The following is an 18,147-nucleotide window of genomic DNA, read 5'->3' on the forward strand; positions in this document are numbered from 1 at the left end:
TCCCTTCCCCCTTTGGTAACCATAAATTTGTCTTCTCTATCTGTGGGTCTGTTTCTGTTTTGTAATTAAGTTCATTTGTATCATTTTTTTAGATTCCACATATAAGTGATATCATATGATATTTGCTTTCTCTGACTTACTTCACTTAGTATAATAATCTTGAGGTGCATCCATGTTGCTACAAATGGCATTATTTCATTCTTTTTATGGCTGAGTAATATTCTGTTGTATCTATATATCATGTATTGTTTACTTATTTATCTATTGTTGAACATTTAGGTTGCTTCCATATCTTGGCTATTATAAATTGTGCTGCTATGAACACTGGGGTGTATATATCTTTTCAAATTAAAGTTTTCTCTGGATATATGTCCAATAAGTTCAGGGAGAGGTACCTGCCTAATGATGCCTACTGGAGGATGTTTTTAATTCAAACTAAATTGACTGTACTCTTTCTGGAGAGGACTCGAGTACGGTACGCTTTGTGTGCTTTTTGCCACAGTGTCCTGGCCAGAGGTCTTGTGCTTTCTATCTCTCATGTTCTCAACTTCATTATTGAAAACCCTAGTCAAATTTCAGCTCTCCCATACTAGGTGAATGTGAAGATTCTCACTTAACTCAAAAACAGCTGCTAAAGAACAGGTGATTAAATTAGAGTCTATTTATATTTCTATGTAGAAAACAAACTTTTTTTCTCATTATGAAAGCAATGCATGCTTTCACCAATTGGAGTCTATAATTGCAAACAGCATAATACAAATTTTGTTAACTTAAAATTCTTTAAAAAAGAATTTATCAGAAATGTGTCAGAGTTGGTCACAGAATCAAAAGGAGAACTGAAGACATGAATACCTGAAAAGATAGCAGCAAGGGCAGCCCCTGGAACCTGGAACTAAATGACCAATACTTTCAAGGGCTGCCTTTCAACAAATATTCACTAAACTCCAACTACACGCCTGGCACCACCCTGAGACCAGTACAATCAAACACTATCCTTGTCCTTCAAGGGAGGAAAAGGAAGAAGGTCAAGTAAGCCTTTACCAAAGAAGAAAGGCTTGAAACAGGTTTTAAGTTAGAGTTTGCTGGGTGATCAGGGAGACAACAGCAAGAATAATATGCAAAGATGCCAAAAATGATGGATGGCATATAGGGGAGACATAGTAGTTAGGGAGGCAGGGAAGGACACTGGAGGACTTTATGTGCAGTCCCTAAAACTGAAGAGAGACTTTGGGGGCTGTGGAGGTTGGGAGTCAGGAGAAGGGTGAGGAACTCAGTCTTGACCATACCTGGACAGGGATGGACCATACCTGGACAGTTGATGAAGATGCCTCTATCTGAAGCTTCAACCACACCAAATCACATGAGAGTCTAAATTTAAGATCAAATAAAGTTGGCCTAAGACTAGCTGGGTGGTGGAAAGTGAAAGTGTCAGTCGATGAGTCATGTCCAACTTTTTGTGACCCCATGGACTGCCAGGCTCCTTTGTCCATGGAATTCTCCAGGCAAGGATATTGGAGTGGGTAGCCATTGCCTTCTCCAGGGTATCTTCCTCACCCAGGGATCGAACCCAGGTCTCCAATATTACAGGCAGATTCTTAACCATCTGAGCCACCAGGGAAGCCCAGCTTGGTGGTGGAATGATTCTAAACAGATCAAAAGACCCAGAGGTTTGATGTAAATTTGGTGAATAAGAATCAAAAATGTAAAAATCTGGACAGCAAAAACAAAAATGTTCTGAGTGAACACCAGAGACAAGAGCTTAATGCTCACAGATGGACTGTGTATAAATTGAGTCAGCTCCGCTTTAGAGCTAGAGATGTTGCAGACATCTTTTATGTCATGAAGCATTTAGACCTAACCATGGGTGATTAGGAAGAAAAGAGAGAAAATGGAGACATTTCACCATTATTTTGAGTATTTACTAATACCAGGCATTGTGCTAGGAATTTTAAACACATTATATAATTTAATCTTCAAAATGATCTTATGAGACAGATACTATTATTTTTCTCTCTTTTATAGGGGAGGAAATTAAAACACAGAAATGCTAAGTAGTGAGTAAGCTATAGAAACAGGATTTGCTGGCTCTTTTTAACTTACCATGATGTGAAGAAAATAATCGGTTCTGAAATTTAGAAAGATCTGTCTAGTGACAGCATGAAAGGAATTCAGGAGAATAAGAGTATGGCCGGGGTGAGGGGGTAAGCAGAGAGGTATGAATGATGAGTGAAGGCAGGGAGCCTAATTAGGAGACTGCTGTGGCGTTCTGGAAAAGAGATGTTTAGGATCTAAGCAAGAGTGATTGCAGAAGGGATTAAAAAACAGAGTAGAGATTAGAGGATGGAAAAAAAAGGGAAAACAGAATTATCATTGACCTCGGTGATTTAGTGACCTCAATCCTAGCCCTGGGGACATGCCATAGCAGGGGGACTGGCTCTGTGCTCAGTGAGTGTGTGTGAGCAGCCAAGTGTTAGGAATCTCTGTGGCACTTTGGGCCAACTATTACAAGTGAAAGAGACTTGTCATTTTGTTGTCAACCTCCAGACACACATACAGGAAATGCAGACAGAGGCTGCGGGGAACAGCTTTTGAGATTGTGGGAGGAGAAACAGAAATGACATATCCTTGGGCACAGGTCCAGATAAACACTATGCTGAACCTCCAGTGTCTTCCTGCTTATCCATGGTAGAGGTTACAGAGGTAGTTATTATGGCAGTGGTAGCAGATCTTCAGCTTCAACGGTACATATTTGAACCAGGTTCCTTTGGAAATTCAGTGGTCAGGATCCCTGCACAGCTCACCAAGCAACCCAAAAACAGCAAATGGATCAGGCTCTCTGGTTTATTTGAGACCATTGTTCTCAGGCCTAAGTAAACCCTTGGGGATATTGGATATATCATGAGTAAGGAAACTCTTAGAAGAAAATAAACTGTCTCTTAACCACAGAATGGAAGCTCCAGCATTTAATTGGAATACTGGGGGGTGAGGGGTGGGGGGTGGGAGGGAAATGTGACTAGCTTAGTGGAACATCAATAAAAGGTTATATTTTAGGCAGAGAGAACAGCATGCACAAAATTCAGGGTTCAAAAGAAAACACTGATTTGAAACTAATTAAACTAATGATACCCTCCTACTTCCACAAGCAAGTTGTTCCTTCTCTTGTATTGTTTATCCTCATCAATAAATGAAGTATAAAATTGGAAGAGTGATGTCAGAAAAAAATTTGAAAGCTTAAGAGGGTTAGGTCATTTGAGGTCTTGCAAGACATGTTAACAAAAATGTCTGTTCATTGTCATCCATTGATTCTGGAAAATTCTGAGTCATTAGCTTTCTGAATATTCTATTTCATTCTATTCTCTGCTTTTGAACCACTGCTAAAAATATATTAGGTCTTCTTGTTCTCTTCTGTATGTCTCAAATTTTTCTGTTTTGTTTCTTTAGCTCTTTACACCATATTCTGTATATTTACCATATCAATTTAAGTTTCACAACTCTCTCCTTAGCTGGTTTAATCAGCTGTTAAACTTGTCCATATTTTTTTAAAATTCCAGATACTACATTTTTCTTTTCTAGAAATTCATTTGTGACTTTCTCCTTCTCTTTCTTCTTCTCCTCCTCTTCCTTATTCTTCTTCCATAGAAGATTATTTTTAAAGCTCTTTGTCTTTTTCTAGTCATGTCTTTTTTTTGTTCTAATGCTTTCAATTCCTTATTATATGCCTTTATTATTTTAATGTACACTTCATTTATACTGTCTACTGAATAGCCTAGTTATTTGTGATTCTTGGGGATCTCATTTTGCTGATTATTGTTTCTCTCTTTATCAGTTGAGGCTAGTAGTTTCCCCGTGAGTTTTGTGTAGTAATCTCATGTTCAACTGGGCGTCGTCTCTGAGAATCCTTTGACGCCTGAGTTAAGAGTATGTACCTCCAGAGAAGTTTTTGTGTTTTCTAGAAACACACTAAAAGCAGGCCACTTTCTTCCATCAGCTTCACTGAGGTATAATTTACATACAATAAGATTCAGTAATCTAAAGTGTAGCATTCAATGAGTTTTGAAAAATGTAAACAGCTTTGTAATAATCACCAAAATTAAGATATAGAATATTTCATAACCTCAGAAGGTTTACTTATGCCTCCTTTCAAGTCAATCTTCTTCCCCCACATCTGACACCCAAGCAACCACTGATGTGCTTTATTTTATTATTATTATTTTTTAAACTACTTTTTTAAATATATAATTTTATTTATTTATTTATTTTTGGCTGCGCTGGATCGTCATTGCTGCGTGGGCTTTTCTCTGGTTGTGGTGAGAAGGGGGCCACTCTCCAGTTGTGGTGCCTGGGCTTCTCATTTCTGTGGCTTTTCCTGTAGCAGAGCATGAGCTCTAGGGACTCAAGGGCTTCAGAAGTTGTGGCTCATGGACTCTAGAGGACAGGCTCAATAGTTGTGGCACATGGTATGTGGGATCTTCCCAGATCAGGGACTGAACCCACGTCTCTTGCACTGGCGTGATTTTTTACCACTGAGTCACCAGGGAAGCCCCATTGATTTTTTTATGTCATTATTTTGTTTTAATGATATGACATGAGAATGAAGCTTCATTTTTTGCTTATGGATATACAACAGTTTCAGCACCATAAGTTGAAAAGATTCTAATTTTCTATTGAATATTGGAATATTGACCTTTGAATGTTGACCATGTATGTGTTGGTCTACTCCTGAACTCTCTAGTCTGTTCTATTTATCTATACATCTATCCTTATGGCAATATCACACTCTCTGGATTACTTTAGCTATAATAAATCTCAAAATCAGGTCTCATGAGCTCTTCCAACTTTGTTCTTTTACAAGATTGTTTTGGCTATTCTAGATCCTTTGCATTTCTTTATTAATTTAGAACTTGCTTGTCAGTTTCTACATAAAGTTTACTGAGGGACTTCCTTGGTGGTCCAGCAGTTAAGACTCTACACTTTCAACGCAGGAGGTATGGATATGGGTTCGATCTCTGGTTGGGAACTAAGAATCTGCATGCTGTGAGGCCAAAAGAAAAAAAGTTTGCTGAGATTTTGTTTGGTATAAGATTGAATCTATAGATCAATTTAGTGAGAGTTAAGTCTTAACAACATAGCTTTTTCTAATTTATTATGAACAAAGTATATCTATTTACTTAAACTATCTTCAGTTTTTCTTAGAACAATTTTTATAATTTTCAGAATACAAAATCTTGCACATATTTTGTTAAGCACAGAATCCTAACCACTGGACTGCCAGGGAATTCCCTTTCATGATTTTTATTCTATTGTAAATTATATTTAAATTTTTAAATTTCTAATTGATAATAAGAAATACAACTAATGTTTGTGTATTGACCTTATATCCTGAGAGCTTGTTGAAATCACCTATGTAGCTAGTACTTTTTTGTAGATTCCTTAGTATTTTCTGTATGGATGATTATGTTACTCAGAGATCACTTTTTATGTTAAATTCTAATTTGGAGTTCCCAGACAGATACTACCATATTAGTGGTACACATTCAAACTCCAGATCTAAGTGAAATCAGGTCAAGCTAGTAGTTATAAATTAAAAAAGAATGCTTCCTTTTTACTTTCCAGACCCCAGACCAAGACAGAGAAGCTTTCTTGTCCTTTCCCTATGCCAGAGGAATTTTTCTTACTTCACCTGTCACTTACAGTAGCCTTTGAAAGTCTTGATTTTATTTACCGGACTTAATTCCAGCTCCCTACCTCCTGAGATGTCAAGTCCTTGTTAAAAACCTAAGCCCATTGTTATCATAGTGGGAAAACCACCTCTAACCTTAGGATAGGACTGCCTGACTGCTTGCTGGCTTACGGCTCTGGTTTTACCTTTGTTTTCGGCTCCCAACTATCAGTTATCCACTGATTGCTACATTACAAACAACAGTAAAACTAATGGCTTCATGCAGCTATGATTGATTGTATCTCACACTTCAGTGGGTTGAATGAGGGTTCTCCCTGCTCATTTTGCCTGGGGTCAATGATGAATCAGCTGGAGGGTCCAAAATGTTCTCACTTACATGATTAACAGTCAGTGCTGGCTATTGGTTTGTGCATTTCAGGGTTTTGTTTTTTTTGTTTTTTTGTTTGTTTTTTTTTTTGTTTTCCTTTCTGGCTGCGCTGAGTCTTTGTTGCTGCACACACGCTTTCCCGCTTTCCGTAGTTGTGGCGACCAGGGGCTATTCTCTAGTTGTGGTGCTTGGGTTTCTCATTGTGGTGGCTTCACTTATTGGAGAACATGCGCTCTAGGCTTTCAAACTTCAGTAGTGGCAGTACAGGGCTCTAGTTGTGGTGAACAGGCTTAGTTGCCCTGTGGCATGGGATCTTCCTGGACCAAAGATCGAACCTGTGTCTCCTGAATTGGTAGGTGGATTTTTAACCACTGGACTGCCAGGGAAGTCCTATGTCTCAACTTCTCATCCTCCACTAGGTTAAACCAATTTTCTTACATGGCAGTCAGAGCAGTGTTAAAAAAGTACAAAAAGTATTATAAGATTTAAGACCTAACCTTGGAAGTTGTATAATACGTTTTTACTACATCCTATTGGTTACATGCAGAGAAGGCACTGGTGACCCACTCCAGTACTCTATACTGGAAAATCCCATGGACAGAGGAGCCTGGTAGGCTACAGTCCATGGGGTCGCTGAGAGTCGGACACAACTGAGCAACTTCACTTTCACTTTTCACTTTCATGCATTGGAGAAGGAAATGGCAACCCACTCCAGTGTCCTTGCCTGGAGAATCCCAGGGACGGCGGAGCCTGGTGGGCTGCCGTCTGTGGGGTTGCAGAGTTGGACACAACTGAAGCGACTTAGCAGCAGCAGCAGCATTGGTTACATGGCATTATATAACAGAATTTGACCAGTCTTTGTCCCTGGTTCCTAGGAGAGAGGCTGTAAATCCTTGGTACTTCTTAAGTACTAATGTTTTTGTTTATTTGTGACTTCCTTGGATGCCATCTTAATCTATGTAAAAACTGGTGTGTGTGTGCTCAGTCATGTCCAACCCTATGGACGGTAGCCTACCAGGCTCCTCTGTTCATGGGATTTCTCAGGCAAGAGTACTGGACTGGTTGCCATTTCCTACTCCAGGGAATCTTCCCAACCCAAGGATCAAACCTGCATCTCCTGTATTGGCAGGCAGATCCTTTACCACTGAGCCACCTGGGAAGCCCCATGTTAGTCTTATCTTCTATCTCATAGCAAAGAATATCTTAGTCTATGCTGTGAGATAAAATGACTCAGGATGACACTTGGCACGAGAAAGACCCAACTATATGATTAAGTAAGAAGTTGGGACTTTGAGCCAGTGCAATCTCCAGAAAAGAGAGAGGGGCTGAACATTGAATTTAATCACAAGGCTAATGATTCAGTCAATCATGTTCACATAAAGAAACCACGGTGAAGATTCTAGACATCAAATCCCAGTTGAGCTTCCTGGTTGGTGAACATACTGATTTGCCAAGAGGGTGAGACACCCTGCTTCTACAAGGAGAAGTTATGGAAGTGCTGTGTTCAGATCCCTCCCAGACTATGTCTTTTGTGTTTCTTCATTTGGCTGGTTCTGAATTGTATCCTTCATAACAAACTGTCATTGCAAGTATAGAGCTTTCTCGAATTTTATGAGTCATACTAATGAATTACTGAATCTGAGGGTTCATGGGAACCCTTCATATTTGTAACTAGTTGGTCAGAAATGCAGATGGCTGGAGGACCCCACTTGCAGCTGGTATCTAAAGCCAGGAGTAGTCTTTTGCAGATCACGACCTTTAAGCTGTGGATTCTGACCATAATGCCAAATAATTAGCATTAGAATTGAACTGTATTGAAGCACACCAGTCGGTGTCAGAAGACAAGAGCAGTCTAGGCATAAAGGGTGAGAGATAAGATCATATCTTGTATGCTGCTGCTGCTGCTAAGTCGCTTCAGTCGTGTCCAACTCTGTGCGACCCCATAGATGGCAGACCACCAGGCTCCCCCATCCCTGGGATTCTCCAGGCAAGAACACTGGAGTGGGTTGTCATTTCCTTCTGCAGTGCATGAAAGTGAAAAGTGATAGTGAAGTCACTCAGTCGTGTCCGACTCTGTGAGAACCCATGGACTATAGCCCACCAGGCTCCTCCGTCCATAGGATTTTCCAGGCAAGAGTACTGGAGTGGGGTGCCATTGCCTTCTCTGCATCTCTTGTATACACAGCAGCAAAATCACACTGCAAGGGAAAAAGCATACTGGGATAAGAGGAATTTATGGCCATTAAACTGCAGATCTTTACTTAAAAGAATGTTTGTTTTATTTTATCCAGCACTTCTAGATGTTTTACAGGAGGATTTTTCCAGTTATCAGTTCACAGTATTACCAAAGAAAGAATCTATCTTTATCAATTACTGTATAGTCTCAAATGCGATAGAAGCTAACAAGGAAAGCCTGAAAAGAAAAACCCTGCCAGTAGCCCAGAAAGACTTATTTGAGAAAAATCGAGAGAATAGTTAGAGAAGATGATGGGATAGTAAGTACAGTTAAATGTATGAAAAGAGTGAATTATCTACGAGACTGGGATGGAGTGTTGACTATGAGCTAAAAAAAAAAAAAAAAAAAGTAGAAAATAAAGAAGATATATAGCCAAAACAAAAAGACTATAAAATATTCAAGGCCATAAATATACTTTCTGGAAAGAAAATCCCTGCAAGAAAGATACTTCTCTATTCAGCAAAAAAAAAAAAAAAAAAAGGGGGGGGGTGTGGGGGAGAGAAATGATTCGAAATACTATCTTTTTGGACTTCCCTGGTGGTCCAGGGGTTAAGAATCCTCCTGCCAATACAGGGGACACTGGTTGCTGCAGGGCAACTAAGCCCGCGTGCCACAATGGCTGAGGCCACGTGCTGCAATTCCTGAAGCCCACACGCTCTAGATCCTGTGGTCTACGAGAGAAGCCACTAGAGAGCAGCCCCTGCTCACCGCAACTAGAGAAAGCCATTATGCACGGCAATGCAGGTCCAGCACAGCCAAAAACAAATGAATAATTAAGTTTTAAAAATCTGTGGGATAGGTCTGAGACACTGCCCGAGGTGGGGAAGGGTGAAGTATCACAGCATGCTGGCAAGGAGTGATTAGAGAAAAATAAAACTATTATCTGCTGTACATCACTGAGTTTAGCCCATTTGATAAACTGATTAAATAAGCAATACTTTTTAAAAAATACTGTTTTACAAACAGAAATAAAAATTCACTGAAGACTGATATTCTTCACAATGTCATGTTTATACAGTGCTGTTCTTCAATTTAAAGTCACAGACACACAGTCAGTTAATCTATAATATAGGAAGCAAGAATATACAGTGGAGAAAAGACAATCACTTCAATAAGTAGTGCTGGGGAAACTGGACAGCTGCATGTAAAGGAATGAGATTAGAACATTTAGAAGTGAAGTCGCTCAGTTGTGTCCCACTCTTTTCGACCCCATGGACTGCAGCCTACAGGGATCCTCTGTCCAGGGAATTTTCCAGGCAAGAGTACTGGAGTGGGTTGCCATTTCCTTCTCCAGGGGATCTTCCCAACCCAGGGATGGAACCCAGGTCTCCCGCATTGCAGGCAGATGCTTTACCGTCTGAGCCACCAGGGAAGCCCATTAGAACATTTATTCACACCATAAATAAAAAATTGTATAAATCCAAAATGGATTAAAGACCTAAATGTAAAACCTGAAGCCATAGAACTCCTAGAGGAAAACATAGGCAGAACTCTGACATAAATTGGAGCAATATTTTTTTTTGGATCTGTCTCTTAAGGCAAAAGAAATAAAAGTAAAAATAAACAAATGGCACCTAATTAAAGGCTTTTGCACAGCAAAGGAAATCAACAACAAAATGAGAAGACAACCTATGGGAATGGGAGAAAATATTTGCAAATGATATAACCAACAAGGGGTTAATATCCAAAATATATAAACAGCTCATACAGCTGAAAATCAAAAAGAAACAATCCAATTAAAAAATGGTCAGAAGTTTTGGATAGACCTTTTTTCAAAGAAGACATACAGATAGGTAACAGGCCCATGAGAAGAAGCTCAACATTGCTAATTATTAAAGAAATGCAAATCAAAAGAACAAACTATCACCTCCTACCTTCAGAGTGGCTATCATCAAAAAGCTTACAAATAGTAAAAGTTGGCAAGGGTGTGGAGAAAAGGGAACGCTTGTATACTGGTGGTGGGAATGTGAATTGATATAGCCACTGTGGAAAACAGTATGGAGGTTCCTCAAAAAACTAAAATGCAGCCAGCATATGATCCGGCAGTTTCACTCCAAAGTGTGTGGGAAAAAATGAAAACATTAATTTGAAAAGATACATAGACCCCAGTGTTCACAGCAGTTCTATTTATTAACAAGATAACCAAGATATGGAAGCAACCCAAGTATCCATTAACAGACAAATGGATAAAAAAAAAGGTGAGGTTTATATATATAATGGAATGTTAGCCATAAAAAAGACTGAAATTCTGTTACTTACAGCAATGTAGATGGGCCTTGAGAATATTATTCTTAGTGAAATTAGTCGGAGAAAGACAAATATTGTATGATGTCACTTATGTGGAGTCTAAAAAAATAAACAAATATACTTAGCAAAACATACATAGAAAACAAACTACTGGTTACCAGTGAGGGGGCCAAGGAAGAGGGGCAAGATAGGGGTATGGGAATGAGAGACACAAACTGTTTAATTCTATATATAAAATAGATAAACAACAAGGATATATTGTATAACACAGAGAATTATAGTCATTACCTTGTAATAACTTTAAGTGGAGTATAATCTGTAAAAAATACTGAATCATTAGGATGTAAATCTGAAACATATATTGAAAATCAATTATAATTCAATTTTAAAAATAAATCAAGGCACAGATATAGTCCTAAAATTGGAGTAACTCCAGTATTTTGGTCATCTGATGTGAACAGCTGACTCATTGGAAAAGTCCCTGATGCTGGGAAAGATTGAGGGCAGAAGGAGAAGAGGGCATCAGAGGATGAGATGGCTGGACAGCATCACCAATGCAATGAACATGAACTCAGACAAACTCCGGGAGATGGTGAGGGACAGGGAGGCCTGGCGTGCAGCAGTCCATGGGGTCACAAAGAGTCAGACATGTCTGGGCGACTGAACAACAGCAATCTAGTTATACAATTTTTTTCCTATTGCCAGTTGTTTTGTTATTTTTTCATTTAGTTTTAGGCTGCGTAGCACGTGGGATCCTAGTTCCCCAGCCAGGGATGGATCCTGTCCCCCCCTGCAATGGAGGTGCAGAGTTTTAACCACTGGACTTTCAGGGAAGTTCCTTCCTGTTGTTTGTCAGCTTTTAAAAAGTTTATTTCAGCTCCACAATGGGTTTTAGCAATGTCATATAAACTTTTACAATTGTTGTCAGATTCCTGAAGCACCCATCAGGTTTCTTTCGTGTATGTAGTGCAAGACCACAAAGCATCTGAAGATTCCTTGTTCAATGACAAACCTTTAAAACTTTGCATTGTTAACATTCATCAACAGTTTGCAGAGGGAGAGTTCCAGAAAGCCATTCCTACGCTGAGACAATTGGCAATAAGTTAACTGTACATAAAAGTTATTGCAAACCACATAAACGTATTTTGCTAAATCCAAATTACTTTTTTTTAGTTTGGTTGGTTTGGTTTGTCTGGCTTTGTTTTCATTTTGTTTTTTTTTCTTACTGCATCATGCAACTTGTTGGATCTTAGTTCCCCACTCGGGGATGGAACCCAGGCCCTCCACAATGAAAGCACAGAGTCCTAACCACTGAACCTCCAGGGAATTCCCCATTGCTAAATCCAAATTAAATGTACCAAATCCAACTTCCCCTCAGCCAGATCCCCCAGAATACCTAAGGACACTCCAGTCTCTCTCAGAAAAGTGGTATGGAAGGGTAGTCACAGTGGATAGAAGCAATCGTCTAAATCTGTTGTGGTTAAAAACTGCAAATTTTACAAACTCTTATGACTGTGTGACTTCACTAGGGTCCTTCCCAGAAGGTACTGAAATTTAAACTTCATTAGTTTTATAGTTAATCCATTTCTACCTACCTTTCTGAGTTGTTGACAGCAGTAAACAAGATATTGGAGATGAAAACTATGAATAACTACACATAGGTAAAATGATGACAATAATGTATTAGCTTAGCCTCAGTCTAAGCTTTGTCCACTATATTTATGTCTGGCAATACCTAGTAACCTGATGGGAAGAGCTGAAAGAATCCTATTTGCCAGAAAGCAGAAGGAGTTCCTGGTGAGAAAATTTATCCTAAGTGAAAAGCCAGGATTGACATATTTGGTTCAGTAACAAAGCTCTTGGTGGCTACAGTAAGAGGTGATTATTGTCTAGCCATGAGCACCATGTCTCATTCCTTTGTGGGAGTCAGTTGAGGGGTGCATCATGAATAAGTACTAAAGTATCTATTTCACTGAAATAACCTTGCAAGTCATTGAGCCAAGGAAAGTTTTTTAGAAAACTTACCAAAACTTCAGTCCAGAACTCAAAATTTTTAAATTCAGAGCAATAGCCTCAAATATTAAAACAGGTCAGTTGACTGAGTAATAAAATACCTTTAATTCTGCCTATGCAGTTTCACGTCCAAATACAATAAGAAGCTATTTTTAAAATAATTTTTATATAATTTTATTTATTTATATTGGGCTGTGCTGAATCTTTATTGCTGCATGGGCTTTTCTCTAGTTGTGGCGAGCCAGGGCTATTCTAGTTGTGATGGGAGGACTTCTCATTTCTGTGGCTTCTCTTATTGAGGAGCACAGGCTCTAAGGGGTTCGCAGGCTTCAGCAGTTGTGGCTCACGGGCTTAACTGTTATGCAGCATGTGGGATCTTCCCGGATCCAGGAAGGAACCCATGTCTTCTGCATTGGCAGGTGGATTGTTTATGACTGAGTCACCAGGGAAGCCCAAGAAGCTATTTATTTACATGTATTTTATGTTGTCATCCATCGCTGAAGCAATGACACTTTTATAAAAACTTTTTTTTTATTGTCCGTTTGTAACACTCTTCCATTTCTCCTGGGTCTTATGTCAAGACAATCCATTTCAGAGTTGACCTGACTGGATAAATACTGGGAAAAGGAAAGAAGAGAGCAACTGATTCTGTATTTAAAATTTTTTTAATAATATTGTAAACATCTAATTCTGCTACACTGTTGATCTTAATTTCTCCTATGTCTGGAATGGTGTCAGATACAATAGTGCGAGCAGTTTAATACTTTGTTGTGTCCTGTAAAGTGTCTCCTTCTGCTGCTCCTCTACTTCTACTTGACAAATGTATGGCAAATGTATGACAAATATTCACTTCTAGTGAAACAGCAGAACCATGCCTAGGGAAGATAGCAGTGGTATAGCCCAAGATTAAAATCTATATTGTTAGCTAGTCAGGCATAGACACATAATCCAGAATTTTTTTAATCAATTGGACAAGTATTTATCAAGTGCCATCAGGTGCCCGGCACTGTTCTAGGCATTTGAGATACATCATGAACAATATGAACACAGATTTCTGCCCTCACATGGCTTGCAATCTAGCAGAATGTACACAACAGTACCTTGCTTTAAGTTAGTGTCATCTCCCCAGACTCACAACAGGGTAAGGGTTTGGAAAGGGTCCCTCTAACTCTTTTCACTAGGGCTTCCTAAGTGGCCCAGTGGTAATAAAAGAATCTTTCCTGCAAGTGCAGGAGACTCAGGAGACGTGGGTTCGATCCCTGGGTCAGGAAGATCCCCTGGAGAAGGAAATAGCAACCCATTCCAGTATTCTTGCCTGGGAAATCCCATGGACTGAGGAGCCTGGGAGGCTACAGTCCATGGGATCTCAAAGAATCGGACGAGACTGAGCACGCACTCTTTTCATGTCAGCTTCTCCAGTGCTCGGTGGACAGGGGTTCTTCCATCTAAGTCCACAGAACCACCCTATCAATAAAGAAGAAGCATCCTCCCCCTTGTGTGCTAAGTCACTTCAGTGTCTGACTCTGTGACCCCATGGACTGTAGCCTGCCAGGCTCCTCTTTCCATGGGATTCTCCAGGCAAGAATACTAGAGTATTTCCTCCAGCATTTCCTCCTCCTCCTGGGATAGGCGATCTTCCCAATCCCAGGATTGAACCAATGTCTCATGTCTCCTTTGGCAGGCAGGCTCTTTACCACCAGCACCACCTGGGAAGCCCAATCCTCCCATTTAGCCCCACCCTTCCTTTTCATAACCTCTCATGACACTTGCACCCTTTCCCCATGATCTTATGTCTTCTTCTCTACCTCTGGTACAGGCTGTTCCCCTTTAGATGAGACCTGGACTGTGTCAAATCCTATCAGTGGAGTATATATAATCAGACTTTTCACATTGCAAAAACTGAACTCTCTCATGTGTTAATATTCTGAGGGGGCCTCTGTCTCTCCCTCTGCATACAGTAACACTGCCAAACGCTCCTTCTGTTCCCCATGGTATGTGCTCTGCCCCAAGAAGGGAACAGCGTACAGGGAGGAAAAGGATGTCTGTCTTGTCACACTAACAGTGAGAGAATCCGAGATGCAGATAGAGTATAGAAATGAAGTATCTAGAAGATAATAGTTTTCTGTTTTATTGTATGAAAAAAGATACTGTGTTGTAAAATCTGAACTTATTACTATATATTAAATATTATTTATTAAAATGTGAATGTTTTTTATATTTAAGATTAAAAAAGTCAAACCTTTGAAAATTACATTTAAATAATTAGTTCTGATGCTAAAGGAGAGTTTTTTTTTCCCAACAAGTTGGTGGATACCTTGGGAACTTTGTGCTTGTGTCAGGAGAGAAGTGTATAAATATAAAGAATACTGCTTTGGTACTACTTTCAACAAGATAAACCTTTGGAGGAGATCTTTCCTTTCCTTTCCTTTCAATAACCTTTCCTTTCTCTGGAAATTGCTGTTGGTCTCCCAATCCACTAGTGGTGACTCATCTAGAAAGTATGTTTTAGACATGACCCTGTCCCCCTGGCCCCAGCTGATGAGACCAGTTATGGGCACCTGGAGAGACAAAGCATAAACAATAAACATAATAAGTAATGAATTATTTAGTATGCTAGATGATAAGGGCTACAGGGAAAAGAAAAAAGAAGTAAATGTATTGTTCTTAGCTTTTGTAATTTGAACTAAGAGCTGCTAGTTTAGTCTGGGCTGATCTAAGATGAAGGAGTTGTAAAGAAGATGGATGGTTCTCTTCTGCAAGTCATGTGAACTGAAAAGCAAAGAAAGGAGCCTCTTCAAAGAGCAAAGAATGAAGCAGGTATCAGAGGAAAGTTGATAGCATCCTGATAGTGCCTCAGTTCTTATTTCTATTTCTTTCTTGAGGCCTAGCTGTAATTTTGCTCTTGGGTTCCCTGGGATACCACCCTGTTTCTCCATCTATCTGTCTGCCTCTCTCTCTAGTTCTTGCTTAAACTAGCTACAGTTAGTTTCTTTCATTCCTTGCAACCAAGTGAACTAACTTACAGCAATAATGATAATAATATTGACAGTAGAGCTAACATTTATTAAGCATACACCATGTGCCAGGTACCGTGCTAAGCACTTCAGGTACTTTATCTCATTAGGTGCGGATTTTATCTGTCATGTTTTAAAAATAAATTCATTTTCCAGTCTTAAGCATTCTGAAACTTTTTTTTTATCTGAACATACTTTTAGAAATTTTGACAAGTAGGTGAAAATATGAAGAAAGAGAAAGCCATATCCCATAATCCCATTAACAGGAGACAATAATGGTGAATATTTTCTCCTTGCTTATACCTAAGAAAATTCTTCACGCCCCACCATCTCCCCAGTTTCATTCTGTCTTTTGTCCAGACTTCTGCTTTCCAAATTAGTAAGTTAAGATAGCACAAAAACATGCAAATATAGTAATAACATAATAACACAGGGAAACTTCAAATTGCCTGTTGAAGTTGGGGACTGTATCTTATCCACCTCTGCATCCTCAACATTTAGTATTAGAACCTGCACACAGTAAGCGCTAAGTGGATCAAGGTAGCAAAACCCAATTTGACAGAGGTTCCTAACTGGCCTCTCCTGTTGTATTCAAAGCAAAGTCAAATGAAAACCTCAATACATATACAGAGATGAAACTAACTTTCATGGAAAATTCTAGTCTCAGTACACCATGTGCCGGGTACTGTGCCAAGCAATTCAGGTACTTTATCTGATTAGGTGTGGATTTTATCGCATACACGTTTGGTTCAGTCTCTGATTCTACACCCACATTTTGCAAATTTAAGTGTTTTTCAGATTATCAACACTGAAGCACTAGGGGTTATGTTCAAACACCAAATATTTTCCTTTATGTTCACTATCCTATTCTTCCTAAAGAATGAAAATAAACCTGTTGTATTCTAGTAATATGGTCAACTGAGTTAAAAGGAGTTTTCTGATTAAGTTTCAATTTGTCAAAAAATTCAGTTAACAAGAAACTTCCTATCTCCTGAAAATCATAATAAACCTGTATTATTAGAAGGTGAAACAGCTCTTATTAAATTTTCTACAGATCCACTATTTAATTTTCTTTAATCTCTGGACAAGTCTATGCATAATTGAACTCTGAAGAGTTTTTCCAAAACAGTATTTATCTAGGTAGTCCACATTCCAAAAACTATTCAGTTTCTGGAACTACTTGGAAAAATTCAGAAGGCAAAAGTTACGCAAATTCTTGACACATTCCTTGGACAAGTAAAATGGTGCTGGTACCAGTTCTGATGTGGTTACAGTTCCAGTTAAACTAGAAATTTGATGTTCTGTTACTTAGTCTTATAATCTGCCAATTAGAGTAATGACATTTGATGGTTCTAAGTCAGAAAATACTGCATTGATGAAAATTCTTAGTTAATAAAGTGGACATAATGAAAAGAACCAATTGATTATTAAACAACCAGACATTAACTTTAGTCCATTCACTTTTGTACAACCTCATTTAGTACATTATATATTCTCATCCCTGTACTCCTTTTAAAATTTCCATTTTGTACTTTTCTGTGTTAGCCAATGACTACTTTGAGCCAAAGCATGGTGGAGCTGTCTGCCAAACAAAAGTTCCATTTCTGCAGTTTCTACATCTTAGTTGTATAATTACTTAAATATTTTCTTGCATATTATTATTTCCTAAGAATGTGAGAAAATGGGAAAATGAAAATGCAGATTCCACAGATAAATTGAGGCTCATAAACTTAATATAACTGAGAAAAATGCACTTATGGCTTTATAAATGTTCTACAAATGTTCTACATTTTACTTGTATAAGACATAGAACATTTATATAAATGTTCTACATATATATATATATTACATTTATATGTATATATATATATATATACACATATAGACTTGGTAAACTCAGCAGTGACCACAAGACTGGAAAAGATCAGCTTTCATTCCAATTCCAAAGAAGGGCAGTGCCAAAGAATGTTCAAACTACTGTACAACTGAATTCATTTCACATGATAGTACAATTATGCTCAAAATCCTTCAAGCTAGGCTTCAGCAGTACGTGAACCAAGAACTTCCAGATGTACAACCAGCATTTAGAAAAGGCAGAGGAACTAGAGATCAAATTGCCAACATCTACTGGATCATAGAGAAAGCAAGAAAATTTCAGAAAAACTTCTGCTTCATTGACTACGCTAAAGTTTTTTCACTGTGTGGATCACAACAAACTGTGGAAAAATCTTAAAGAGATAGGAATAGCAGACCACCTTACCTGTCTCCTGATAAACGTGTATGCAGGTCAAGAAGCAATAGTTAGAACCTCACATGGAACAACTGACTGTTTCAAAATTGGGAAAGGAGTACGACAAGGCTGTATACTGTCACCCTGCTTGTTTAACTTATATGCAGAGTACATCATGCAAAATGCTGGGCTGGATGAGTCACAAGCTGGAATCAAGATTATTGGGAGAAATATGAACAACCTCAGATATGCAGATGTACCACTCTAATGGCAGAAAGTGAAGAGGAACTAAAGAGCCTCTTGATGAAGGTGAAAGAGGAGAGTGAAAAAGTTGGCATAAAACTCAACATTCAAAAAATT

This window comes from Bos grunniens, chromosome 6 (assembly GCF_055505025.1).
Source record: "Bos grunniens cultivar Pamir isolate PY7600 chromosome 6, Bosgru_T2T1.0, whole genome shotgun sequence".
NCBI classification, from domain to species: Eukaryota; Metazoa; Chordata; class Mammalia; order Artiodactyla; family Bovidae; genus Bos; species Bos grunniens.